Consider the following 27,175-nt stretch of genomic DNA (forward strand, 5'->3'; position numbering starts at 1 on the left):
AATAGATTCCAACGTGGGCATTGGAACTGCATAATTTTTCCTTGTTTTTCCATTCGTCCACAGTATCAATATATGTCACATACCGGTGATAGAGCAAAGCAGACAAGAAATTCGGGTAAAATAATGTGTTGGGCTAATAAATATATAGCTGAGCATTGCTTACGCCCAGTTGTGCTCACATTCTGCGCGCTCAGGCACTGCCCAGAACTCGGTTGTTGCAAAGTCGCGAGCGACGAGCGGCCAACTTATATGCCAAACGACAGAGAAGATGAGCGGACACACCACCGCGTATTCCTGCGAGCGGAGCGTGGGACGCGTTTCGCTTTCCGCTGCGACCATGAGCGCTGTTTGTTACCAAAACACATCGTAAGTTATGAGGGACGCCGTAGTGGAGGACTCGGAATCTGTTTTGACAACCTGGGTTTCTTTTCTATTTTAGCCACCTGTGGTCCAAAAGACGTTACACGAGCGTTTTTGCATTACGCCCTCGATTCGGGATAACACTTTCTGCGCGAGAGAGAGGGAGAGGCGGGCGTTCCTTTAGGGTGCTTCAAAACCACGTGTCCGGCGCTGGCGTCGAGACACTGGAGAGGCCCGTCGCGGTAGCTTAGTGGCTATGTCGTTGCGCTGCTCTTGAGGTAGCGGGTTCACGGCGCCCGCATTTCGATGGTGGTTGGGGGGGGGGGAGAGAAATGAAAAACGCTGACATACCCCGGGTGGCTAAATTTATTCCGGAGACCCTCACCACGGCGAGCGTGGTTTTGGTGCGTACACCTCCAGAATTTAATCTATTTCTGGGGAGGATTACGTGACGCCAGGCCTATAGCATGTTACTCCATAATATGATGAAAAATGAAATGATATACATAGTAGGAGGATGAAAATGAAGGAAGGAAAGGTAGGGAGGTCAACCAGACGCACGTCCCGTTTGCTACCCTGCACAGGGGACTGGGTTTAAGGGAGCAAAGGAGAGGAAGGGAAGAAGGCATTATCGGTATGAGTACATGCGGATGCCCATAACTTCACGCCTATAATCGGCCACGGCGGCCAGTCGCTTTCATGAAATGTAGCAGTGCCCGCGTCGCTTTGTAAGCATGCGACGCATGGAGCCATGGTCCGAGAATCTTAGTCTCTGAAAATGGTCTGTTATCTAATCAGTTTAACACCCTCTGAAGAACGTCGCGTTCTTTGTCACAGAGATCACAAAAACACAACACATGCTCAATCATCTCTTCACAGTTGCACGAGTCACAGATCGGTGTTTTGGACATTCCAATAAGGAATCAGTAGGCTTTCGTAAAAGCCACCCCTAACCAGAGGCGGTCCAATAAAGTTGCATCACGCCGGGAGAGGTTCGATGAAATCTGCAGCTCCAATGTAGGATCCAACAGGTGAAGACGGCAGTTGGAGAAAATCGGGGTGTTGCACAAAGCTTCAGTATTGGTTTGAGCAAGTAAACGAAGACCCCTCGCAGCATCTGTCTTTGATAAGGGTATAGGAAGTGTCAGGGCTTCTTTCACCCGTCGTGGTTGCTCAGTGGCTCTCGTGTTGGGCTGCTGAGCACGAGGTCGCGGGATCGAATTCCGGCCACGGCGGCCGCATTTCGGTGGGGGCGAAATGCGAAAACACCCGTGTACTTAGATTTATGTGCACGTTAAAGAACCCCAGGGGGTCGAAATTTAGGGAGTCCTCCACTACGGCGTGCCCCATAATCAGAAAATAGTTTTGGCACGTAAAACCCCATAATTTTTTTTAGGGTTTCTTTATGGGCTAAAAAAATAATGGGGTTTAACGTGCCAAAACCACTTTCTGATTATGAGGCACGCCGTAGTGGAGGACTCCGGAAATTTCGACCACCTGGGGTTCTTTAACATGCACCTAAATCTAAGTACACGGGTGTTTTCGCATTTCGCCCCCATCGAAATGCGGCCGCCGTAGCCGGGATTCGATCCCGCGACCTCGTGCTCAGCAGAGTACCAAGAGAAGGGAAGCACAGTAGAGGACGGCAGAAGACTAGGTGGCGCGATGAAATTAGGAAATTTGCGGGTGCTATAGTTGGACTCGGTTGGCGCAGGACAGGGGTAATAGGAGATCGCAGGGAGAGGCCTTCGTCCTGCAATGGACATAAATAGGCTGACGATGATGAGGATGATGATGATGACATCAAAAATGTAATTATTACTTTTTCTGCGTTATCTAATATTTTGTTTTCCCTAAGATAGCAATCAAGAAAAGACAGGGGATTGTTGAAAAAGTGTTTGTCAGTCAGGTTGAGCTCTATATATACAAGACGGCTATGAAATCTTTTTTGATTTCAAGGAGAGCGCTGTTTCGTTTTCTTTTCGAAGCTGTAGGCTATATAGCATCTTGAGAGCAACGTGCTACAGGCAAGTTTGCCAACTTAAACTATATTTGCCGCTGATGCATGCAATCCAGGGAAACACATATCGTGCAGTGGCCGAACCACTCAATAAGATATCTGGTTGGAAAACAGGGCTTATCTGCGCTGTTGTAACCTAGTGCTGCAGCAGGCCCATTTTCACGTTTTACCGCGTTTTACAGAGCCTTTTTTTCTCCTTACTTGTTGTTCTGCATCAAGTAATGATTAAAGAAGACGCCATCCACCATTTGCAAAAATCAGTAGGCTGCTTTGCATGGCTGTTTGCTAAAAAAAAAGGTCTCCAATCGACGCTGTGAAGGTGGTTGGGCAGGAAAGCTGCAAACGACTAGAACGACTACCCACTGCGACGTAGATTATTCACATGGCGACATTCATATATGCACTGTGCCTAATTATTAGCCCAAGACGTTTCAACGGCCTGCGACTTGGCTTGCGCCGCTACTTCGAGTACCTACAAAGAGTGGACGAGAGAGAAGAGAAATGCACTTAACCACACTTTCGCCGCCACGCGTATAGCATTTCGCAGTGTTTTTCCATAGCAGTCACAGTGACTGTTTCTCCACATAACGTCATGCGGCTTACAATTACCCCATTTAACTGTGTCCCTGCAAATATAAAAAATCTGCATCAGCGCACAAAAGGGAGCATTTGGTGATGACCGAGTATGCACACTGATTACTAAATTCACATCTGACTAAGACTCCGATTGCTATGCATTCGGGAGCATCTGGGGCCGAATTAACAAAATTTTTCGTTCGTATGTGCTCTTGGCAATTGGATGGCCATCTTCGCTAACTATATGTCCGGCATCAGGATTAGCTAGAATTTGCTCTTAGGAACAATTCTAGCGTAAGAGCTTTTTGTGAATACGGGCCCCCAAAGACGCCAATATTTTTTATTAAAGGCAGGTATTTACGCATACAGATCATTTGTTCTACTGAGACCATGGAGTAGATCTATGGGATGTGTGAGTACCACTTCGACAATTTCCACGTACCTCGGCTTCCGCTAAGCACAGCACAGGGAACGCGTGGCTGTGCACGCCGCTAGTTTCCAGAAATGTGCCCTCTTGAACCGCAGGCCGACAACGCCCCCTGGAAGTGCTGCCTGCAGGATGCGATCAGCATCTTCTGCCGCGGATTCAGCTAGCTTACACCTCATTAGAAACCTCACCCAGTTTTTAAAAAATTCTGCTATTCTCACAACTGATCGCGTGCTTACGACATGCAGAGCGCGCGTAAGAGACGTAGTATCAACGGAAAAGTGAGGCGCCCAATCCAGTCTGAGCTAAACGAAATTTATGCATCAGTAATGTAGTGGTTTCTGAAGAGCCCGAAAGGCAAATATGAGCGAGAAGACGGCACAGGCGCTGACTGGTGTGTGCAAGGAAACATGCAGCTGGAAGAAGCAGTCATCGTGGTCACTGAAATCAGCGCGGTGGCACGACACAAACCAACCCAAAGCAAATGTCATTAAATTATCATACTCGTGCCTGCAGCATTTAATGACATCTTCATCAAGCACCTTACCTTAAAGAGCAAAGCGCCCCCCTTGAGTTTACCAAAATACGTCGTTTATAAAATACTGAAAACCCTCACTGCCAATGTGGCAACACAGATGATGATGTAGAACACCTTTAAGAATGCCACCAACTGTTTGAACCAAGAAGCCGACTGGTGTCCAAACTGATGAGGCTTGCTGGAAGACCAATGATTGGAAGCTGATGGGACCGTGGACAAGGAATTTCTGAAGGCCACTGATATTGTGAATGAATACTAGGATAAGATGCACAAGCGTATTTTCGCCTAGTGCAAAAAAAAAAAACACACACACACACATTGCATGTATGGGCACATACGATGCATACACGCATGCATGACATTGTATGCGCCTTTCTCTCTTGTGATATTTTCTGTGTGTGTACTGTACCAGCAGCGTTTGTGACATATTTGACGTATAACATATGACATATAACATGACATATGACATATGACATATGACATATGACATATAACAACGTGCCGATTTGGAATCACTATCACGTCGACGCCAGTTTGCTCGCCTAACCTTATTTCATAAACTTTATCACCATTCCACGCTTCACGAAGACTTCTTTTCACCACCCCCTGCAGTTTTCCCGCGCCGTGACCACGCTAACAAAGTAAAACGCATAATGTGCCGCTCGTCGCTCTACGCAAAATCATTTATTCCTCGCACAATAATAGAATGGAATAACCTACCATCACGCATAGTTACTGAAGTTAGCCTACCATCTTTCCAAACTTTGTTGCAAGAAAACGGTTAGTGGTAGCAGATTAGATATTACTTATGCCTATATGCACATATTAACATATTATGTAAAATGTTCTTGTGTTTTCATGACTAAGTGCATTTACCCCTTGTTCATATCTATATATTTTATGTTCCTTGTGTGTATGTTTATTTTATGTAGTTTTATTTCTTGTGTATATATCATGTTTGTACCCCCCCCCCCTATGTAATACCCTCATGTGAGGGCCCTTAGGGGTAATGTAAATAAATAAATAAATAAATAAATATTAGGCTATATTTCTCTATTGGAGACGTTCGTGCTCTATGGAGCAATCGAAATGACATCTTATAATATGTCTCTCCATTGTGATGTGCGACTGTGATACGTTTTCATTATACTCCCGTGAAAAGGAATAGTCGGCACCATTTGATGGTACCAACACCTCCTTCTTATTCATGCCAATAAGAATCCACCGTGTTCGTTTCCTCTCTCGCTCTCTCGCCAACCCCCTTTCCTCCCCGCACACGTAAGTGACCACTTCAGCGATACAGCTATACCTAAAAATTGCAGCGCCGATTGCTGCGCCTCCATTTGCCTCAACCCTTTGTGGTAATGATAAATTCGCTCTTTGCCTCTGGCGTTTCAAGTACTGACCACCCCTACCCCTTTGGATTGCTTTATTTGTTATGCTGCCATCCGGCATAGAACGGAAGAGCCATCGCTATGCTCCTGCCGTTTGCATTAGTATGAAGGCAGGTGAGGGGCGGGCGCGCGCAAGCGGAACCGGTTTGAGCAGTTGTACGGGTCTACTAAGATCGAAGGAGCGTAGGTTGAGGGGCTTACTCAATCGATGTAAAAATGTTGTCAGCGGTCAAGCGTTTTTGGTAAGAAGCCGATTCTGGCCGGTGACGTGGAGTTTCGGAATTGTTTTCTTGTCAAACGTGTGGCTAACAACCACCCCTTGAGCTTGGCGAGTAAACACATTCTGCTGGTACGGAAGGGAGCTGCGAGCATTTCAGCCAAGTTTCATTAGAACGTCTTGGTGGGATAGTTGGTGTACATTCAATAACATAAATGTCTGCGCGTAAAAACACCCCACAAGGACGCATGCACAGGACGAGCGCGCTCATCCTGTGAATGTCTCCTTGCGTGGTTGTTTTTTTTAATCCAGAAACCTTAACTATGGCATCTCCCATAGGACCAGTGCTGCTTGCCCATAAATTAAGGCCAGAGTAACGACCGCGTAGTTAAACTTTTATAGGCTATATAAATTTCGCCCATTAACCAAGTATGTATCATCGTCATCGCCACGGTTATAGTTTTTCCTCTCCATTCTCATCTACCAAGTGTACCAAGACTGCAGAATGCGACAAAGTGACAGATCGCATCGCGCTTCTAAAGTGGGCCCCGCGGGGAACCCTTGCTTACGTTTAATGAGATCACTACGCACTACTATCTGTCAAGACGGGTCTTCCCCCTCCCGCACCCCTCCTTATGTAGGGCGCGGGCGGTTACCCTTCGACTTTTACAAGCCCGTGCGTACCCTAACCTCGCGGTTTTTCATGCCATATACCCCGAAAGATATCCCAGTGCGGACTGCCCTGCCTGTGGACTAAGGGCAACATTGGACCATGTGTTGTGGGAGTGTGAAGCCATCGGCTCCTCCTTCAGCGAGGATAGGTGGGCTGCGCTCTTGGGCAGCCCCGAACTCAACGACCAAACCCTGGCCGTCCAGAGTGCCCGCGATCGGGCCGTCAAGCTCGGCTTGGCGGTCCCTACGTGGGACTAGCCGGGTGGCGCGGGGTCTCCCCTGCGTCTTCTCTGGACCAAAATAAAGTTACTTCACTCACTCACTCACTCATTCATGTAAACGGCGGTTTATGCGCTGGGAAGGCGAACAGGAGACGGTAGTTCGAGTCGCGGTGCATGCAAACGCTGGCGTATCGCACTGAGGGAGAAACACAGCTGCCCCATTTATAGAACTAAGGTTCTACAAACGGTTCTCTGAGCGTTGGCTGCCGCAATGTGTTCACTCACCGGTGGAATGCAAATTGCCTGAAACAGGTTCCGGCTTTTTTTGGCCGTGGGCGGATGCGCCACATGAGAAGCGCATGCAAGAATATAGCAGTGTGTTCTTGTTGCGCTGAAACCCACTCCACGGATGACTGCAGGGCAAGTGTTCTTAAATGTTCGAATTATCATGGGTCCCATGAAGCTTCGCTAAAGGATTGCCCAAACATTAAAAAGGAGCTGGCTGTCTTAAAACAAATGGCCAGAGATCATAAGTTCATCGCGAAGCTGCCAAAACCATCAGAATGCGGCGATATCGTAGCTGACGATCGTTAAAGAAAGTCAATGCTTCTGCCTCGTCCGTTGCATGCTCTGCTATACTCCACCTCCCTTGCCGCCCAGACTAGTCGCGGCTGATAGGAACCAGAAGGCTGAACAAAGCAAGACTGCGACTGATGCAGCTTAGCCAAGCTTGTCGAAGCCACATCCACCTGCAAATTCACCGTGCGCATCGGCAACCTTGAATGCCGAACCTCTCGCCGACAAACTGCCTGAAGAGGACAAACAAGTGATCGTAATGCTTTGATCACTGATGAACGCCATTTGCGTGCTCCTCAACAAGCTAAAAACGCCATCAGTTCAGAGTGCACTTCAGGTACTGGGTGCTCAAAGTCCAATACTTGCAAGCTTTGAGTAGACGCCATGGCTCACTCAATACTGTCATTTCGCACTGAGGGCAGACAAGCTCTTCTCCACAACAGTGACATTCTTTCATGGCCTTAGCCCTACAACACTGCCAGATGTAACTTGAGGTGGCGAATGATATTTGGGCGCGGATCACTGGCGCGTGTGTCGCCCCTAACGCCGAAGACTTGAGTGTCGTCCCTGTGCCTCGCGTCCCAGAAATGGAAATTACATTTACTATGGAAGGACTGGACGCCTCTTTGGCTGTTACTCGACGTTCATCTTCGTGAGGGCCAGACGGTATCACATATGCAGCTCTTGCCTATCTTGGACAAGAGGCCAGGCAAGAGCTGTTGAATTACTGCAACCGCCCATGGCATGACGGCATTGTTCCTCAGCAATGGAAGATTACTACGAACGTACCGCTACTCAAAAGTCGCATTTCGAACTTACGTCATATCGCCCTATTGACCTGGCAAACTGCATAGGGAAATTAATAGAAAGAATTATATTTATACACCCAGAATGGTATCTTGAACGCCACCATGTGTGCCCTGACTCCTTGACAGGCTTTCGGCGAGGCAGGTGATCAATACACAGTGTTACTGACCCCACGACGTTTATACGACAACAAAAGTGCTTCACGCCGCATACCAGTGGCACTACTTCTTGACCTGAAAGGGCGTACTATAATGTCACACATGAGGCGATCCTCGAGTCGCTGGAGGCTGTTGGAATCGGTGGCCGAATCTTTCAGTGGATCCGCGACTATTTGACCAGAGGGTCCTTCTCTGTGCAGACGGAAGATGTCCCGACTACCAACTACTCTACATACGGTGGCGTCCCACAGGGCGGGGTATTGAGCCTTATTCTCTTTAGCCTAACTATGGTTAGTGTTGCTGAAATATTACTCAAGACAATTCACCTATCAACGTACGCTGATGATATTTGTCTTTGGTCTTCTGCGGAGACTCGTCTTCAAGTGCGCGCAAGAATTCAACGGGCAGCCACCCTAACTTGTTCGTATCTCCGCAAACATGGGTGTGTCCATCGAAAAAGTCCGCGTTAATCGCGTTTGCGCGCAAACCCATGACACCGTAGCCAGTTTGTCTAAATGGCCAGGCTGTCACATGCCACAAATCTCACCGCTTCTTAGGTGTGATTATTGACAGGGACTTTTCATAGAGCCCCCACTGCATCTACCTCGAGCGCAGACTAATTTCGATTGTACATATAATGAAGTTCCTGTGCGGAAAAATCTGGGGCCCGTCGGAACGGCCCATGCTGCAGCTGTTCAGAGCACTGTTTCTGGGCTTTTTACGGTACAGTTTGCCGTTTCTTGCGGCCACATGTAAAACAAGTATTCGTACCGTCGAAGGTTTGCAAGGCCAGGTTCTCACATGTCTTGGACTATACCATGATGCGCCCGACTAATGCAACAATCATGATTGCTAGAGACTACTTGGTTCTAACAGCACCCGTCCCAAGATATTAATATTCAATGTGCCCGCCGTAATGCATTGGTGTTCAAGTTGATTTTGTGCTTCAATGGATAAAACAGCGGTTTCTTAGAAAAAAGCAACTGGAATGCCACACATTTCGTCGGACACTTGGAAAATTTATATCTCGGAACTGGTGCTGTCGAAAGAATTTGTTCTAAGTGGATACACTGTGCGAACTCAGCGGCTATAATTTGTTGATTGAAATATGGGGCGTAAAGTAATTAATTAAACAGTCAGTTAGCATAATTACATTAATTATTCAATTGAACATTTTGATTTCTCGCAGAAGTAATGGCCGCCTTATCTAGTAATTTAGATCAAGGGTTAGAATAGGCAATCTTTAAAAAAATTGGTGCAGCTAAAAAAACAACACCCTGTATAACGATTGACAGCCTTAGAGCACACGTTGGACATGTGTGTCGCGTACCCAGTCACTATATTGCTGATTTTCGAGCACAAAGACCTCAAGCCACATTTTTCAAACATGTCGCGGCACATCAAGGCTATCTTCTGTCGGGCTTTACACCAGCTGCAAGACCCCTGTAGAGCCTACGACAGCCACAAGTACGCCTCATGATTCCGGGAATCACACCCCGAATTTCTCCAACTGCCGTCTCCACCGGCTGGATCCTACACTCAAGCTGCGGATTCCACCGAACTTCTCCCGCCGTGGCCTGTCGAAGTACCTGAGGTTTCTCTTTATTTTAATAAATGTTTCTTTTTTCGCTCTCTCTCCCTCTCGCCGTGATGCAGCTTTACTGTGCCCCCTCTGGATAGGGGTGGCTTTCACAAAAGCCTACTCACTCTTTATTGGAATGTCCGACACACCGATCCGTGACTCATGCAACTGTGAAGAGACGATCGAGCTCGTGTTGTGTTGTTGTGATTTCTATGATGTCGAACGTGACGTTCTTCGGAGTGTGTTAAACGAATTAGATAACAGACCATTTTCGGACCATGGCTCCATGCGTCGCATGCTTACAAAGCGACGCGGGAATACGTATACCACACGTATTCAAACCGAGAGTACCTTCTTCCCTCCCTTCCCCCGTGTAGGGCAGCCAACCGAACGTGCGTCTGGTTGACCTCCCTACCTTTCCTTCATTTTTTCCTCTTCCTCCTGTAAACGCTGGCGCATAGTAATTACCCACCGTGACGCGCTAGAGAAAGCGATATGCCCGGTCGGCCGTACTTCTAGTAAGAATAACTTGCAAATAGATTGATTTTCACGTAAACTTATGTAATAACGATCATTAATAGCAATTGAGAAGAGGACCAATCATTGATCATTGCGGGATTACTGCATTCACTATTTGCATAGTTATTTGTAACACGCTACTATACAGTGCCTCGTTATTCATTGTGGGTTTTAGTTTTACGTATAGCCTTGAACGTAATACGCAATGAAATGCTTTTTTCAAGCGCCAAGAAGACGATGTCAATCTGGCAGTTTTTATACAGAATCGCTGATACTTCTTGAGCGGTCTCATGCAAGGCCGTTGTGGTCGATAAGCCTTTTCTGAAACCATGTTACCATCAATTGCTTAAGCATTACATGAATCCGATAAGTGTTAGAATATGATTTTTTCAAAGATGTTCGGGCATGAGCATATAGTAAGAAAATGTGCCGAACACGGAACTGTATGATTAGTGTTGTAGCTTTTGTTTTTGTGTGTCTGTGTGTTGTGTGATTTTATCCGAAGTATTTGACAACGAGAGCGCTTATTGGAGGGCGCGCGTATTTTATTGCATAAAGTGAACGGATGCGTAAGATATTTTTCAGCTTTGCTACCAAGTAAATAAAACCCATTGTATAGGTATGACATTCTCCGACAGGCGTACAGAAGACACTATATACTCGCAACCTGCAATAAGGGACAATAAAATCCATAGCTTGACGTAATTTAGGGACGATCCACTTTACAGAGGGACATTCGGGCCAGCTTCGACTATGACTTTTCTCGCCCCTTTCGCGCTCGGTTGGTTGGCGCTCTTCGCCTTTGAAGAGGACTCCTTGGCCTCACGCTTCAGGTCGGGCGGCGACAACGCGGCAACGAGCTCGAGGCCTCCCTCTTTGATCTTGTGTTACGTATTTGTTCGTTGCTTCGGTTGTTGAGCCGAACTGGCCCGGTTGACACAAGCAGCGCGTGTATCGCCAATTGATGGTGCAGCGGCGGCGGCGGTTCGCTCTACGACGACGGCTTCGACATTAGTTTTCTTTAGGCTGAGTGGCATCCGCCTGGTTATGGGGCGTTGCACAGGCGCAATTTCTGGCCTTTTTCTTGTCCTTCTCGCTGATATTGACGTTAGTTTGCGCTTGCGGAACGCTAGGTGAAGCCTTGGCAAGAGCCGCTGAAGCGATTCTTTTCGAATTCACGAAGATCCGAATTCTGCGTCTTTTACTGTTTGACTGGGCAGTACTCGTCTTGCGAAGGGGCGTTGGCACTGACTGAGTCCGGGCTTTCTCTCGAACGACTCCATGAGTTTGAGCTTTTTGAGCATTGAATCGAACAGCATCATTTCCCTTTACAAGAGACGTTGCGGCAACTTCGTTTCAGGCATTAGTACTGACACGGATGTCGGTTTGAATTTCCGAAACGGTAGGGTTCAGCAGCACTCGCCTTGAGAAGAGTTGCTGCAGCGGCTTGATTTTTAATTTCTTTATCAACTTTGGCTTTGGTCTTCTGATTGCTGCGGTGAGTCGGTTTGTTATTCTTGGTAGCTTCCTTGGCGGGTTGACACATAAATGGCAGCGACGTCGGCCCACTGGCGGTTTGTGTTGAAGCCTCGGATGTCGCAGTGATAACTGTGCGCAGGATGTTCGCGACCAACCTTGCTCTGCTGCTTTTGATGATGGACTGCAGACGGCCTTTCACTGGCGCATTACAATACTGACGAACGTAGCGAGGCAGACCTTCTGTCTAAGAGCGAAAAAGGTCGGGGTTCAGGTGGCAAATGTACTTGATTAACTTAGCTGCATACTCGACCGCTTGCTTTTCGATCTGCTGCTCACCGCACAGCTTGGTGGGAAATGTGTCTGGTGCGCCCTTCGTATGCAGAGAAACGCGGTTAACTGAGGACAGGTCGAAAATGCCAGGTTGAAGGTGAAACAATCCAATGACAGTCCTGGGTTGGTGGAGCAGCACTAGCAGCACATATGATGTAGTTAAAACACATTGCCCTCGCAGGGGACGTGGCATCTGTCTTTGAGGATGCCAATGAAATAGGCCACTGTCAACAGTTCGGCGTCTGAGTTCCAGCGTGCATCTGACAGGCACTTATCGCGAAGCCGCAGCTTGTCACCCGTCTCATCAATGTGAAATAAGACGGGGTGGCCCCAGACTATCTCCCTCTCTTTTCTTTCCGCAGTTTTGGCGCCAAAGAGGCGTTGTGTCACCGGAGACGACGCATACTTGACTCTCAATACGAGCCCTTCTAGAAAGACGACATACGTGCGCTGGATCTGTAGGTGTTGTCTTAGAAACAAGGCTGCAGCGTACTGGTTGGCTGCCTCTAGCGAGTAATGTTGCCGGAGCTAGGTTCGAGTGACTTCACCAACGAGTGACCGCCGCAGCAAGGACACTGTTCGAATGTGCTCATTTTTCCGCCCGTCTCTGCTTGCGGTGTCCGTTCTTTCGTGCTTATAGTGTCCAAAGGGAGACCGCTATGATCGGCTTAAAATTCAGCGTCGCAAGACCGGACAACGTTCCAGCTAGCCTGCCGTTGTCGAACTAATCGACCTTTTGCATGTTCCGAGTGTGCATGCGCTGTACCCTAATGGCAAGCGCCGGAAACGTTTTGTACGGCGTAGGTTGTTCATGCAGAAGACGACGCGCGCGTTTGCAATAGCGCAGGCAGCCTGCAGCTGTGTCGACTACGCGGTACGTGCGCTGTGTTTCGGTGGAAATTTCAACTGTTCACAACGATCTTTAGAGCGAAGCTTTCTTTGCCTCTTCCTTCGACTTTCCCACTGCTGCTGCTGTCAAGCACACCGCGTCGGGGGAATGGGGGGGGGGGGGTTCAGAGCGTGTGTATACAGCAAGTCATACCCATAGTCAAGCAATATAAATACTTCGGCGTATACATAAACGAAGGAAAGACTTACCCAAGCATCCACCAAGAGAATCTGAAAATGAAGGGGGAGCGCAGTGGCTGCAATAATGAAACACAGAGCAGTGCGAGGCCTCAACAAATATGAGGTGGTGCCTGGAATCTGTAGAGCAGTAATAGTGCCAGCGCTAACGTTCGCAAATACCATTCTATGCTTAAAATCGGATATCATGTCGGCGTTGAAAGTTTACCAAAGATAGGTAGGCCGGTTGGCTTTGGGAGCCCACGGTGAAACCACAAATGAGGCAGTGCAGGGTGACACGGGTTGGGCCTCTTTTGAAGACAGAGAAGCGCATAGCTGCAGGAGGAGGAAAAGCTTTATTTTCGTCAGGTTTTGGAGTTCTTTGAATCACTCGGTTATTTCTTCTGCCAGGCGGCGTGAGGTGGCCGTAAGCCCTTGATTTTCGGCGATCTCCAAGGCCCAGTTGACGGTCCGCAGCTGGACTGCGGGATACGAACTCCCAGTTCGAAGTGTTATTAAGTAGGAGCTCGTTTCGCCCTAGGACAGTCACTCAATATATGTGTCAGGTCCGCTTTATGGGCGTCGCAGTTTTCGCATTTAGGCGAGAAGCAGCGCGGATATATTAGTGAATACTTGTAAGGGTTGGCACGTGAGCCAGTCTGCAACTATCTCCAGGCAACCTGTTGCAGTTTATCCAGTGATTCATGTGGAGGGGGATATTTTTATCTACATTCGCGGTATAGTGCATAGTAATTTCGTTTAACGCCACCATGCGATCCCTCGCTGAACCCAGGTCGAGGCCTCCCACCGCTCGGCCGACGAAACCACGGGCATAATTGTAGGCAGCCTCATTTCCTGTGTGCGAGGAATGTGCCGGGACCCAGATGATTTGAATCTGGCGATCAGGTGGTGGATATTTGTTTCAAATTTGCAGGGCCGGTTTGTGGATTTTGCCACTGGCGAATAGAAATAGAAACTTTATTGCAATGGAAAAGATTTGAAGGAGGGGTGGTCGGAGCCCCTCAGTCCAGGGCCCCACTGGCCTCTGCAGCCTGCCTGACCTGGCTAATTAAGGACTTTTGTCCTGCCAGGTCGGAGCGGGCGAGCTGTGCCTCCCACTGCTCCATTGTGTTATTGGTATTTGGCCTATGAGGGTGCTTAGTGCACTCCCAGGTTATATGTATTAGGGTAGGTATGCCACCGCACCAAGGACAGTTGGCCCTATAACGAGTGGGATACATGGCGTTTAGCAATTTTAAATGCGGGAATACCCCAGTCTGTATTTTACGCCAATCGGCGGCCTCTTCCCCGCTAAGTTGTGGGTGAGGCGGCGGGTATTTTCTGCGGACTCTGCGCTGATGAGCGAGAATGTCTTTGGCATTTAAATTGGTGGAATTTTGTGAGGGATAGTGCGGGTAGTTGTGATTAGAAGACGACGCCGTCGCTCGGTTAGTGAACCCTCGAGCTAACGCGTTAACCTTTTCGTTCCCCTGTACCCCCGCGTGGCCCGGGCACCAGAGTAGGCGATGATGGTGGTTGAAGGATTTGGGGATTATCGCGAGGCTAGCCGCAGTCACGTGCAACTTGAGAAACATGCGACATGTCTCCTGGGAGTCCGTGACCACGACCGAGTCCCTTTGCGAACGCTCCGCGTGAGCGAGTGCTAACATTTCAGCCGAGGTGGGGGATCCCGCCGTGACCGACACGGTAATTTGCTGTTGGCTGATCGCGTTCAGGACTGCCAGGGCGTACCTCCTTTGGTAGCGCTGTCCTGTCGTCTCTGCATACATAGCTGCGTCCGTGTAGTACGTGTTATACCCATGGTTATTAGAGTACGCTGATTGAATGTGTTGTGCGCGTGCTTTGCGCCTTTCTTTGTTGTACTCGGGATGCATATTCTTTGGAATTTGGGCTACTGTAATTTTGGATCTCATCGAAGGAGGGAGAGGTACGGCCTGCTCTGTGAGGTAAATGGGGTATGCTGGGATATCGAGTCTAGCCAATATTGCCCTACCAGTTTTTGTGAAGCTGAGGCGCTCCCTCTGTCGCATCAGGGTGGCCTGCCTCAGTTCGTCGAAAGTATTGTGCACTCCCAAAGCTAACATGCGCTCCGTTGAAGTACACTTAGGCAGGCCCAGAGCAGCTTTGAAAGCGGTTCGGACTATTGTGTTAACCTGCTTGCCCTACTCCCTGTTCAGGATTTGGTACGGGAAGCCGTACGTGATTCGACTAACCACTAAGGCCTGTACGCGAGCCTTAGGGTATCGTCTTCTCGCATTCCCACTTTTGGATATGTCACGCGACGTATCATTTGGGCTATGTTGTGGGCTGTGGATTTGAGGGTCTTGAGTGTCTGTACTGCTCTCCCGTCGCTCTGAAGCCACAAATCCAGGACTCGCATCGTGGGTACCTCTCGTACTGATTGACCCTCAACCACGATGTCAATCGATCCTCTGGATTTGTAGCCTTTCGCGTGTATCCGGATGACCTCAGATTTTTCGGGTGCGCACTTCAGGCCACTCCATGTAGAAAATATCTCCACCGCTAATACTGCTCTTTGAAGCGTATATTTCTTATCCCCTAGTGAACCTCTGCTCGTCCACAGCGTGATGTCGTCCGCGTAGAGCGTGTAACCTAGGTCGGGTATCCGGTCTAGATCGCGCGCGAGGCGACACATCGCCATGTTGAAGAGGAGATAATATAGCGCCTTGAGGTGTTCCTTTGTCAGGCATTCTAAATAAATCCGAAGTGATTTGGCCAATACTGATGCTCGCCTCGCGGTTGGAAAGAAACGCTCTTAAGTAATTGTATGTTCGCTCACCACAACCCGCGAATTCGAGTTCCTCTAACATTGCGGCGTGAGAGACGTTGTCGAAGGCTCCTTTGAGGTCTAGTGCTAGGACTAGTCTCTCATCGCCGTACGGTGTATTAGTTAGAATTTCGTCTCTGAGTAGGAGGAACGCGTCCTGGCAAAATAAACCCGTGCGAAATCCTATCATGGAGTCCGGGAACCAGCTCCACTCTTCCAGGTATCGCTACAATCTGCTATGGATAACCCTTTCATAGAGCTTACCCAGGCAGGACGTGAGCGAAACAGGCCGTAGTGTATCAATCGAGGGATTCTTTTTTGGTTTGGGAATCATGATTATTTTAGCCAATTTCCACTCTTGGGGCAAGTCTCCCTTGGCCCCAGCACTCGCTATCGAAAATATTTGTTATTTTCGCTAGGGCTACCGAATCCATGTTTCGAATTATTGCATTTGTGATCTAGTCTGGGCCCGGTGCCGAGTCTTTAACTGCGGATTGTGCCGCCTCATACACTTCCGCGTACGTTATTTCTTCGTCTAATTTAGGGTTCGCCTCCCCCGCGTATTGTCTCTTCGCGTACGACGATCCCGTGGCAGGTGAGGGTCCTATGTACTTTTTCTGAAGAGCATAGACTATATCTTGGTCTGTACCCTCGAAGTTGTCTGCTATAATTCGGAGCTTCTTGATATTCTCAGTACGCGTGCTCATCGGGACTAGCATGCTTCGTAGTATTCGCCACGTACTCGTCGTTCCCAGAGTTCCTGATAGGGTTCCACAGAACGTCACCCACTCGTTTTTAGCGAGCTCGTTGGCGTGGCCTTGGGCTTGCTCTGCCAAGCGAGCGATGCGTTGTCTCAGGTGTTTGTTTAGACGTTGTCTTTTCCACCTCTTGGCCAGTTTCCGCCTCTCTTCCCATAGGCTGACCAGGTGAGAGTCTATCACCGGCACCTCCGCTGTACGCTCAATGGCTTTAGTGGTGTCCCCGTGTGCTCGTCGAAGAAATTCAATCCATTCTCGCATGTTGGTCGGGGCTGTATCCGACTCCTCCAGCGCTCTCTGGAGTTCTCTATAACGAGGCCAGTCAGTTAATTTAGTCATTCCTATTGTTCTCCGTATGTTGGGCGTGGAGAGCGCTACTCGGATTATGTCGTGATCGCTTCCCAGGTTTTCCTCAAAGGAAACCCATTGTGCGTCTATATGTTAATTGTAAAGGCACGGTCGGGCGCCGTGTCTCTGCTGACGCTGTTACCCGTGCGCGTCAGTTTGCCGATTTGATTGATTGCCCGTAAGCCCAAGGCCGTTGCGGTGCGCTCGAGTAAGAACCCTTTGGGTGACGTTTTCGCGTATCCCCATAGTATGTGTGGTGCATCAAAGTCACCCACTATCACCGCCTTATCCCTGGTGCCCGCTAAATCTTTCGTTGCTGAGAGAATGTGGGTAGGTCGCCCCTTTGCTTTTGGGAGGACTGTACAAATTTGTGATTGGTGTGTGTGCCTCACTTCGTTTCTTTGGCATCACACTGATAACTATGGAATTAGTCTCTTCCTCAGTTTGCGGAAGTGTTAATAATTGAGCGTTTATCGACTTGCTCACCAGCGTGCCGACCCTCGAATTTTGAGGATCGCTCAGAGTGTATATATAGTATCCCTGCAGTTTGGCCGGCTTGGCCCCGACCTCCTGCAGACATATGACGTCCGGAGCGATTCCGGAGTTTTTGATAAACTGGTGGAACACTGCCGCTTTCCTGGAGAAGTAGCGGCAGTTCCATTGCCATATCTCTAATTGCTCTGAATTTTGTATTCGTTGCGATTTCTTAGCGTGATTAGCCATGTTGCCCACTCTTATTTTAAGCCCGCGACATTTCCGTGTCCGAGCCGTCGGATTCTGTTACGCAGTGGCTTACTTTAGTTTTTGCCGAGCCTGCTCCTATCGCAATTGCGCGTTTTTTGGTGGGAACAGCCTTCGAGACTGCCTTAAGAGGAAGCTTTAGCTCGGGCCCAACTCCGACGCGGCCTATTCAAATACATGTAAAACGCAAAAACGTTTTTATGAGATAACCGCTGGACCGATTTTGATGAAATTTGTTGCATATGAAAGAGAAAGTTAAATTCTAGTGACTGTTGGAAGCGGAATTTCGATTTAGGGCTTGAATTTTCTTAAAACGATTTTCAAATATTTGACCGTTTGAAAAAAATAGAAGCACGAAGTTTACAAATTCATAGCTCTGCATCAAGAACTGATATCGCGGTTCTGTAAACGGCACCCATTAGATCATTCAAAGCGGACAAATTAAATATGTCATTTTACATCTTACGTGAATTTGTTACGTTGGTTACAACGGTTTTGCAAAAGTTGTATTTCCCTATAATTAAATTTTTTTATATTCATGTGTAACATATCAATTTTGTCCGCTTTAGATGTACTATTAGTTGCAATTCACAGAATTGTATTATCATATTTAGTGGTTGAGTGACAGAGTTGTAAACTTGATAGTTTCGTTTTGTGAAAATTTTCGATTTTTGCCAATTTTTAATAAAAAATTGACAACCTAACTCAAAAATTCGAAACCAACAGTCACTAGATTTTAAGTTTGTCTTTTAAATGCAACAAACCTCGTCGAATTTGGTGCAGTGGTTGCCGAGAAAAACGAATTCTCCTTTTACATGTATTTAGATAGGAGCACTCGAGCTAAAGCTTCCTCTTAAGCTGTTCCGCCACGAATACCTTGTGTTTCTAAGTCGTTCGTGCATAGTTGTTGAAATTACGTTAACCTTTGGCTAACTAAGTCATAATTTCATGCATAAATATTTTCAAGTTTTCCGCCATCATTGTCTGGATCTGCGCTGCCGTTATCTGCGCGTTATTTGAGATTTTGGTTGTCGGAGACTGCGAGGAGACGGAGTTCATATCTGCCGCCGCTTTCGTTTTGGCTATTTCTTCAGACTGACGCGGCGTTTCCAGCTGTTCTATTGTTCTATTGAAGCGCGCCTCTAACTCTGACATTTGTTTCTCAAGTGACTGTCGTTTGTGTTCTCCTGAGAGCTGTTCTCTTAGTCGCGCATTTTCCTTTTCCAATTTCTGAATACGTTTATCGTTTTCACTATTATTCTGTTTTGGAGCAGTGGGAGAAACAACCCTCGCCCACCTCACCTGCTGTTTTTTAGGCAGTGGCGAATTCGACCGCTGCGATCTGCTTCCGTATGGAGATCTGAATCTAGATCGGTGCCGGTAGAAGTCCTCCTCTTCCGTCGACTCGAACCAGCGCCCCGGTGCCTTTCTGGTGTTTTGTCCCGGCCGAGCGCTCCCGCGATCGAGACCGGCGAGTCGTCTTCACGCGCTTGGCGGCAATCAGTTTGTTCGGGCACCGACGCGTCTCGTGCTCCGCCGCCCTGCACACGGTGCACTTCACATTCGTGTCCTTGTCGGGGTGGATTTTCGAGTCCGCAGCCACGGCATATGTTCTTGGGGTTCGGACAAACGTCCGAGCGGTGTCCTTCTTGCATGCACTTCAGACACATTTGGATTGTTGGCCTGTACTCCGTACACCGCATCTCTACTCCCATGTAGTACACGCATTTGGGGCGCGTGCCTCTCGATAAGGTGAGGAGAGCAGTATTTGAGCTTCCTAGCATTCGGGCCCTTTCGATGGTGACTCCTTGGGTCCTGACTCGCAGGTGTTGCTGGAGATCTGATGATTTGGTGTCTGCTGGGAATCCGTGAACCACCCCTTTGTAGCTATAATCTGGATCCACTACGTACACGTTGAAGGGGTGTTGCTTGCCTCGCAGCTCCATGCACGTGCTTCGACGAATGACGTCCGCCACTTCCAGTGAAGGTGTGGAGACGATGATGATATTCGTGCCCTCTCGGATTCACAGTATGAAATCCTCTCCGGTGATTTTTTGCTGGTTTGGTCCGTTTCCTGTGATTATCGTCCCGGTAGCCCGAATAATCGCTTGTGGTATTTCTGTTCTCAGATATTCCTTGAGCATTAGTCCCTTGTGGGGTTTCAGTATTATCTTGATGTTATCCTGATGGTGGCAGAGGCTTCCCCTTACTCGGGCGCATGTTGCGACGACCGATTTGCCCGTCTCCTTTCGCGCCGCCTGCTGATGGCTGTCCGTTTATGTTATTCTTGTTGTAGGAAGCCTTTTCCCTGTCGTTGTGCTTGACAGCCTCTCGCTGTCGCCGCGATAGAACTAACTGCCAGCCGTCCGTCGCCTGGTTGTGGGCGGCGATCTCTTGGCTTGTGCTAGTCCCCGCTTCGGAAATTATTCTTGTGTTCCCGTTTTCGTCCGCGTTGTTAACCGGATGCGGGGGGGGGGGCGGGTTATTTGGAGGTCCATGTCTTCTGATGTAGCCATCTCCTACACTCGGCAGAAGCGATCCGGTTATTAAGTGGTGAGGCGGTCGCTCACGCGCTAAGCCTTTTGAGGCCTAACGGGGCTTCCGCCGCTTCGAATTTTCAAAGTCGCGTGGGATGATGAAAAATTCCCTCATGGACTTGGACTTGGTCTTGAAACAGCGTTTGTCGAGTGGAACCCGATCGGATAGTCGAGGCTGGTGCAGTTGACGAGTTTTCGGCTAAAACATCGATAGTCGGCGTAACCCATGTGAAGAGCGTGTTCTGCCGGAACTTCGTCGTCTTCTTCCTCTGCCACTGGCAAAGTTTTTAACTGCAGTTTTAGAATCGCTAATAATGATTTTCGCGGTGGTATCACTTATAGCCAGAGCTATAGCTGCCTCTTCCGCTTCCTCTGTATGCATACAACTAAATGTTGCTGCGGAGTGGGCCTGGCCTTGATTGTTGACTATGCCTATAGAGAACGCATCTCGACTTGTGTATTCCGCAACATCGACGTGGACTATATCCTGCAGGCGCGAGCAGTATTTATGTAGAGCTTTAGCTCTTGTTCTCCTTTTGTCCTTGTGATGTTCAGGATACATGTTTTTTGGTATTGGGCCTATCCTTATATTTCTGTGGTATGTTAGTGGGAGTTTACATATCGAGGTGTGTGTGGATCCGTATTGCATCTCCAGATCGTCCAGTATGTGTCTTCCTACTTCAGTTTCGGATAGCCTCTCCAGCTACCTGGGCTAGTTTGTGTGCGTGGGCCAGCTCCTCAGGGTATTGTGGATTCCCAATTATAGGAGCTTCTCATTAGCCGTGTATCTAGGGAGGTGAAGGGCTGATTTGTATGACTGTCTAATTATAGGCAATCGATTTTCTTCTTTTAAGCCGTGTAGGGGTGCAGGTAAGGAACGTACTATCCGGCTCAGGACGAAGGCTTGGACAAGTTGCCTGAGATCCGCTTCCTTCATGCTTTTATGTTTGTTTGCTACTCACTTAATTAGCCTGTTTGTTTGTTGACCTCTTTCCCAACGCACCCTATTATTTCGCTCAGGGTGACCGCGTTATTTCCGTTATTTTGTACGTGCATCCCCAGGATTTTAAGAGTCTGCCCTACTTGTATAGTATGTGCCATCTACCACCACCTTGATGTCCGGGTGAAGTGTTTTTGCTGGTGGTCAGAAGCCTTAAGATCACAAGTCCTGACATCAGAGACCTATTTGATTCGCAGGACATGATACTCGGTCTGCCTCTGTTTGTGTGTTTCCTCTATCTCACTATATCGTTTCCGGTATTAGCCCAGAGGGTGATATCATCAGCGTACACTGAGTGTCTTAGACCAGGGATTGTGCTAAGTGCGGTAGCTAGCGGTATAAGATAGATGTTAAACAGGAAATGGGATAGTTATGATTCCTGCGGGGGTTCCTTTGCTGCCAAGTTGCAATGCGGAAGACGCTACGGAGCCTAGCGGGAGTTTGGCAGTCCTGTCGGAGAGGAAGGCTTTGATATAGTTGTAAGGTTTGTGCCCGACACTGAGTTTCTGCAATGCAAGCATGATTGCTTCGTGCTTAGTGTTGTCAAATGCTTTTGTTAGATCTATATAGGCTAGGACAGCTCTAGTTATTTTCCTGTGAATATATAGGTGTAGAACCTCTTCTGAGAGTCTTAGCATGATGTGTTGTGTTGATAGATTTGCTCTCAAGCCTATCATAGTGTGCGGGAAGTAATTTCTGTCATCCATGTGGCTCTGCATCCTGCTTAGAATTACGTTCTCTAGCAGTTTGCCTAAGCAGGGGGTGAGAGATATGGGCCTGAGGTTCTGCAAGTCAAGCTTCTTTCCCGGTTTCGGGATGAGGACGATATTTGCATGCCTCCAGGATGAAGGGAGTTGACCTCTTTCCCAACATTCGTTAAATTATTTAGTAATTGCTTCGATCGAGGCATCATCTAAGTTTCTTAGTGATTTGTTTGGAATCCCGTCCGCGCCTGGAGCCGAGGTAGTCCGGAGTCTTTGACGCGCAGCTAGCACTTCAGACTCTTGGATCCCCTCGTCCAGTTTGTGGTTCGGGGTTCCCGAGTAACTCGACAGAGAAACTGTTTGATCTGTCTACGTATCTGTGTCTGAGTTTCTCGATGAGTTCTTTATCTGCGGGTGCTCGGTTATGCGCTAGTCTAATGATGTTTTTTTCACTGTGAGCTATTTCGCTGTTCTCCGGATCGAGCAGGTGTATGAGGACGTGCCAAGTATCCTTGAGCCAAAGTCTGCCACTCATATGGTCGCAGACTTGGCCCCATTGTTGCCTGGCAAGCTGTTGCGCATAATCTTCTATTTATTTGGATAGCTTTGCATTTTAATGCGCAGTGGCCGATTGAGTTTCTGCGTTTGCCACCTTCTCTGCAGACGGTCATATGCTTCCCACATATGTAGCAGCCGACTGTCCACAGATTGTGGTGCCTCTGAGGATGGGATTGATTTGGTAACTGTTTTAACATCATTGATGAGATCTTTGACCCATTCCTCTAGATTAGTTATCTCATTCCCTGCGTTTTGATCTCTGAGTTGCCTGAATTTCTCCCAGTACGTAATTTGGACTATAGTTTCCTGCTCTACCTCTGATATTTCTGGCAGTTAAAGTAGCTGCCACTATGTAGTGGTCACTACCTAGGTTAGTCATGGTGTTCTGCCATGTGACTTGCCCTATATGCTTTGTGAGTGTCAGGTCCCGAAATGTGTTAACCTGTGTGCTCATGCCAATTCTAGTAGGACTGACTGTGTCTGTGCGTAGCGTAAGGTGCGCATCCTGGATGTAATTCCAGGGGTGCGCGTGCCTTTCTTGTTATTCACTCTGTATCCCCAGGCCATGTTTTGGGCATTAAAGTCACCGACTGTGATCAATGAATTCTGTTTACAAATTTTGAGTGCACTATTTATTTGCCAAGGTTGACGACTGGGCGTGTTGGTATAGCATATGTATTGGAGGTTGGAATGCGCAACTTTCTGACGAGACACACAGAAGAGACACACCACAGAGTGCTCTGTGGTGTGTGTCTCTTCTGTGTGTCTCGTCAAAAAGTTGCGCATTCCAACCTCCAATACGCTATTTATTGCTTCGATAATGGTAGGGTGTCCTCCCTTTGGATTGCTGTATACAAGTATGAATGTGGCGGGTATGCCTACCGTTTGTGGAATTAATTCTACTAGGGGACAAGCCAAGTCAGACATTTCTAGGTCATAGTTAATTTCCTTTCCCTTTGTCCTCTTGTAGCTTCAATGCTAGTCAAGGAGGGAAGGTGTTGAAGGTTGAAGTCGGCGCCCCTCGATGATTCGAGTGCACGGTGGCAGCGCGAAGGAAGAGCCGTTGTCCGACGAAGTGACGTTTTATTCAAACGCCGAGGCGTCTCTCCGAGTCCAAGCCCGAAGCTCCGCTTTTTTTCCTCCACACAACCAAACATGACTTTTTAAGCCCTCAGTTGTACAAAGGATTCGCAAACCAGCCAATCATACATGCGAGTTCACATCATTGTAACCAACAGCACAACCACCTTCGTGCCGCACACGGCATTAGATAAAGAAGTGGCACTCTTTAGAACACGCCAGGGGATAGGATTTCTCAAAGACACGTGCCACCTCCCTCTCCCCTACGTTGGGCTGCGAAGATGGATGGATGGATGGATAGCGGCTATACCCTTTGTAACGGGCGGCGGCTGGCGCCACCTAGCCTTTTGCTCCCCCTCCTATTTCTTTTCTTTCGTTATATCCTCTTCTCCCTAAACTAGTTTTCACTCCCCTCCTCCCCCCAAAATAACAATCTAAAAAAGTATAAGAAATATTATCTCCACGATTTATGGTATTATCTCTCCCTTGACTTCCTCCACCAATCCTCTAGCCTCCCCTTCGTTACTGCCACTCTTTTCTCGTCTATTTGCCCTCGTTCCCCGGGAAAACCCAATGCCCCTTCCATATCTGCCACTGTTCCCTCTGCCAGAGTCGGGCGAAGGTCTGTGCATCTCAGCACTATATGCTCAGTGGTCTCCATTTCGGCTCCGCAAGCTGTGCACCAAAGGTCTACGACTTCAAATTTAGCCCTGTATGTTTTCGTTCTCAAAACCCCCGTCCTAGCTTCGAATAATAGTGAGCTACCCCGCGAGTTATCAAATAAGAGGTCTCTCTTAATCTCCTGTTTTTGTGACCTATACATAGTTAGCGCTGGCTTTCCGAGCATTCTTTCTTCCCACATTTTTCTTTCCGTCTCCTTTACCTCCTTTCCCACATTAGAACCACGTTGGACCCCCTCCCTCGGCTGTAGGTATCTATTCCTCAGCTTCCTCGTTCTGAGTGTCCACTTTGTGTTCAAACTTTTCATGTATAGATATTTGTACACTTTTCCTGCCCACCTTTCTTCCTCCAGTGCTGGGAGTCTCTGTTCATATTTTAGCTTACTTATTGCCTCTCTACCTTCGAATGACGTCCATCCGATGTCCCCTTGCACTCCCTCATTAGGGGTGTTCCCGTGCGCTCCTAAGGCCAACCTGCCTACACTGCTCTGTCTCGTTTCCATGCATGCCTGAACTTCCGATTTCATGCACAGTACTGAATTTCCGAATGTGAGGCCAGGTACCATAACCCCTTTCCATACGCCCCTAACCACCTCGTACCTATTATAGTTCCATAGTGCCTTGTGTTTCGTTACAGCTGAGTTCCTTTTCACTTTTTCAATCATAATTTTTTCCTGTTCTTCCAAGTACTTTTTGCCCTCGTTTAGCCATATGCCCAAATACTTGTATTTTTCAACATGATCAATCCTAGTGCTTTGTATTTCCAATGGTTCCCGCCTTTCTTCCTTGTATACTATTATCCCAGACTTCTCTCTACTGAATTGCAGTCCCAATTTTTCTCCCTCCTCTCCGCATATGCTCATTAGTTCCTGTAGCCCTACTCGGGTGTCAGCAAGCAGTACAATATCATCTGCATACATCAGTCCGGCTAGTACTTGAGCTACCTTCTGCCCTTCCAGGATATAGCTTATGTCGGTTCCTATTGTGCTCTGTTCTAGTCTCTTTTCCATTTGGCTCATGTAAATCATAAAAAGCAGAGGCGACAATGGACAGCCCTGCCTGAGACCTCTTCTTATTTTAGCTGGCTTTGTAGTTTCCCCCTCCCTTGTTATCTCTACCTCATTATCTGTATAGACTTGTAGGATCCCAATCATCTTTCTACCTAGACCATATTCCCTCAACTGGCACCATAACTTTTCTCTGATGGCCCTGATGTCTTCCCTCTTTTCACCTGCAAACGGCCGTCATGCAAGCTGCCGAGAATGTTCCGTGAAATCGCGGATTATTGACTGCATATCCGCCGGACAGCGTTCTACCCTGCCAGTACTGAGAAATCTGTCTCCCGTGCAGCTGTGTGCCGGTTCGCTTGAAATACAAACACCATAATTGGGACCCGATGGCAATCGCACACAAAAGCATTCCTCGGCCATAGCCGGCTAAGTGGTTTAAAGCTACCGCCATCTTCACGGGCATTCTTAGCAGGCGCACGCGGATGCCAAACATCAAACCGGCTGGGCAGCGTCGCGTCGCCCAATTTCCGTGACCGAGACCGTCGACGGGACATTTGAGGAGTGCATGGGCATTAGCGGTGGCGGTGTCCTCAAGCACCCCCAGCTTTCATCTTCACACTTGAGTGTTGCCCGCGTCCCCTCTTCGCGGAACCCACATGCGTGCCTCATTTCCGGTTATTGGCCGATACAGCAGGTGTGAGCTCGCCCTGCGCTTTGCTGTGGTCGCCTAAACTGAATAATAATATAATAATATTTGGGGTTTTACGTGCCAGAACCACTTTCTGATTATGAGGCACGCCGTAGTGGAGGACTCCGGAAATTTTGACCACCTGGGGTTCTTAACGTGCACCTAAATCTAAGCACACGGGTGTTTTCGCATTTCGCCTCCATCGAAATGCGGCCGCCGTGGCCGGGATTGCGCCTAAACTGGGCCACACAATAACAGCAAGGTCAAGTCCCTAATCTCAAGCTGACTGTCATGTTCTATGGTCCTCGAATTTGTCTGGACTAATATGGCGATTTGATATTTCTCTGAAATTTTCTTTTCGTAGGATTTATAGTTCCACAATTTGACATTGCCAAGTGCTTCCTGCAAGGCAATAAAGTCGGGGAGTTTTTCTTTAAGTTTTTGTACGTGGAACTGCTGGTTACTTCGTTTTTTTTTTTCCCGAAGCTTCTACAGTTTTCACTGCCATGTTGTTATGTCATTATGCAGTCCCGCCATGTTGAAGCACATGGGGAAGGGTTCTGGAAACTACCTGGCACCTGAAGGTAGTTGCACCCTGGAGGTAGATGTAAAGCTGGCAAAGGCTGCTTCTTGTTTGCTATGTCTGATCTCAAGTACTTCGATTCTGCTGCCAATTTGTGCGGGAAATTGTGAGAAATTTTGCTCTAGCATGGATTAAATTTCATCCATGGGGTCGTTATTAGTCGGTAGAGGTCACCTTTTTGCGGGAGGAATTTTAGCGATATTGTAGCAACACCGGTTGGGTGTCGATTTGCGGCGCGGGCTGCAGCTTTTGTAGGCAGGTCCCAGGCAATCAGGAAGGAAGACTAAGTATTGACAGTAGCGACACGCCAGTAAAGGGTCGAATTAGACCAAAAGGAGTTAGGAAAAGACGCACAAACAATAAGAATAGAGAAGGTAAAATTTGTTACATAAAACAATCAAGTGGTCGCAAGCGAGAAGAATGGCTGGAAATTCAAACGCAGCTGAATTACGAAGCGATTAGCGTGTACGCCTTGACCGAAACGCATCTACAAGATCTCGAGCAGCCGCCTGTTCTTGACAATTTTATATGGGAAGCGTGCCACAGAATGACTGGGTCAACGAAAGGTGGAGGCGTAGGGCTGCTAATTAGGCGAGGTCTGAAGTGGCAAAGCGTAAAAGAGACATGTAAGGCGCATTTATGAATTAGCGGCACATGAAAGAAAAAAATGACGTGACTGGGAGTAGCTTACCTACGGGCAGGTAGTGAGAGTAGAAAGAAAAATAAGGAATTGATTGA

Source organism: Dermacentor variabilis, chromosome 1, assembly GCF_050947875.1.
Source record: "Dermacentor variabilis isolate Ectoservices chromosome 1, ASM5094787v1, whole genome shotgun sequence".
Classification (NCBI taxonomy): domain Eukaryota; kingdom Metazoa; phylum Arthropoda; class Arachnida; order Ixodida; family Ixodidae; genus Dermacentor; species Dermacentor variabilis.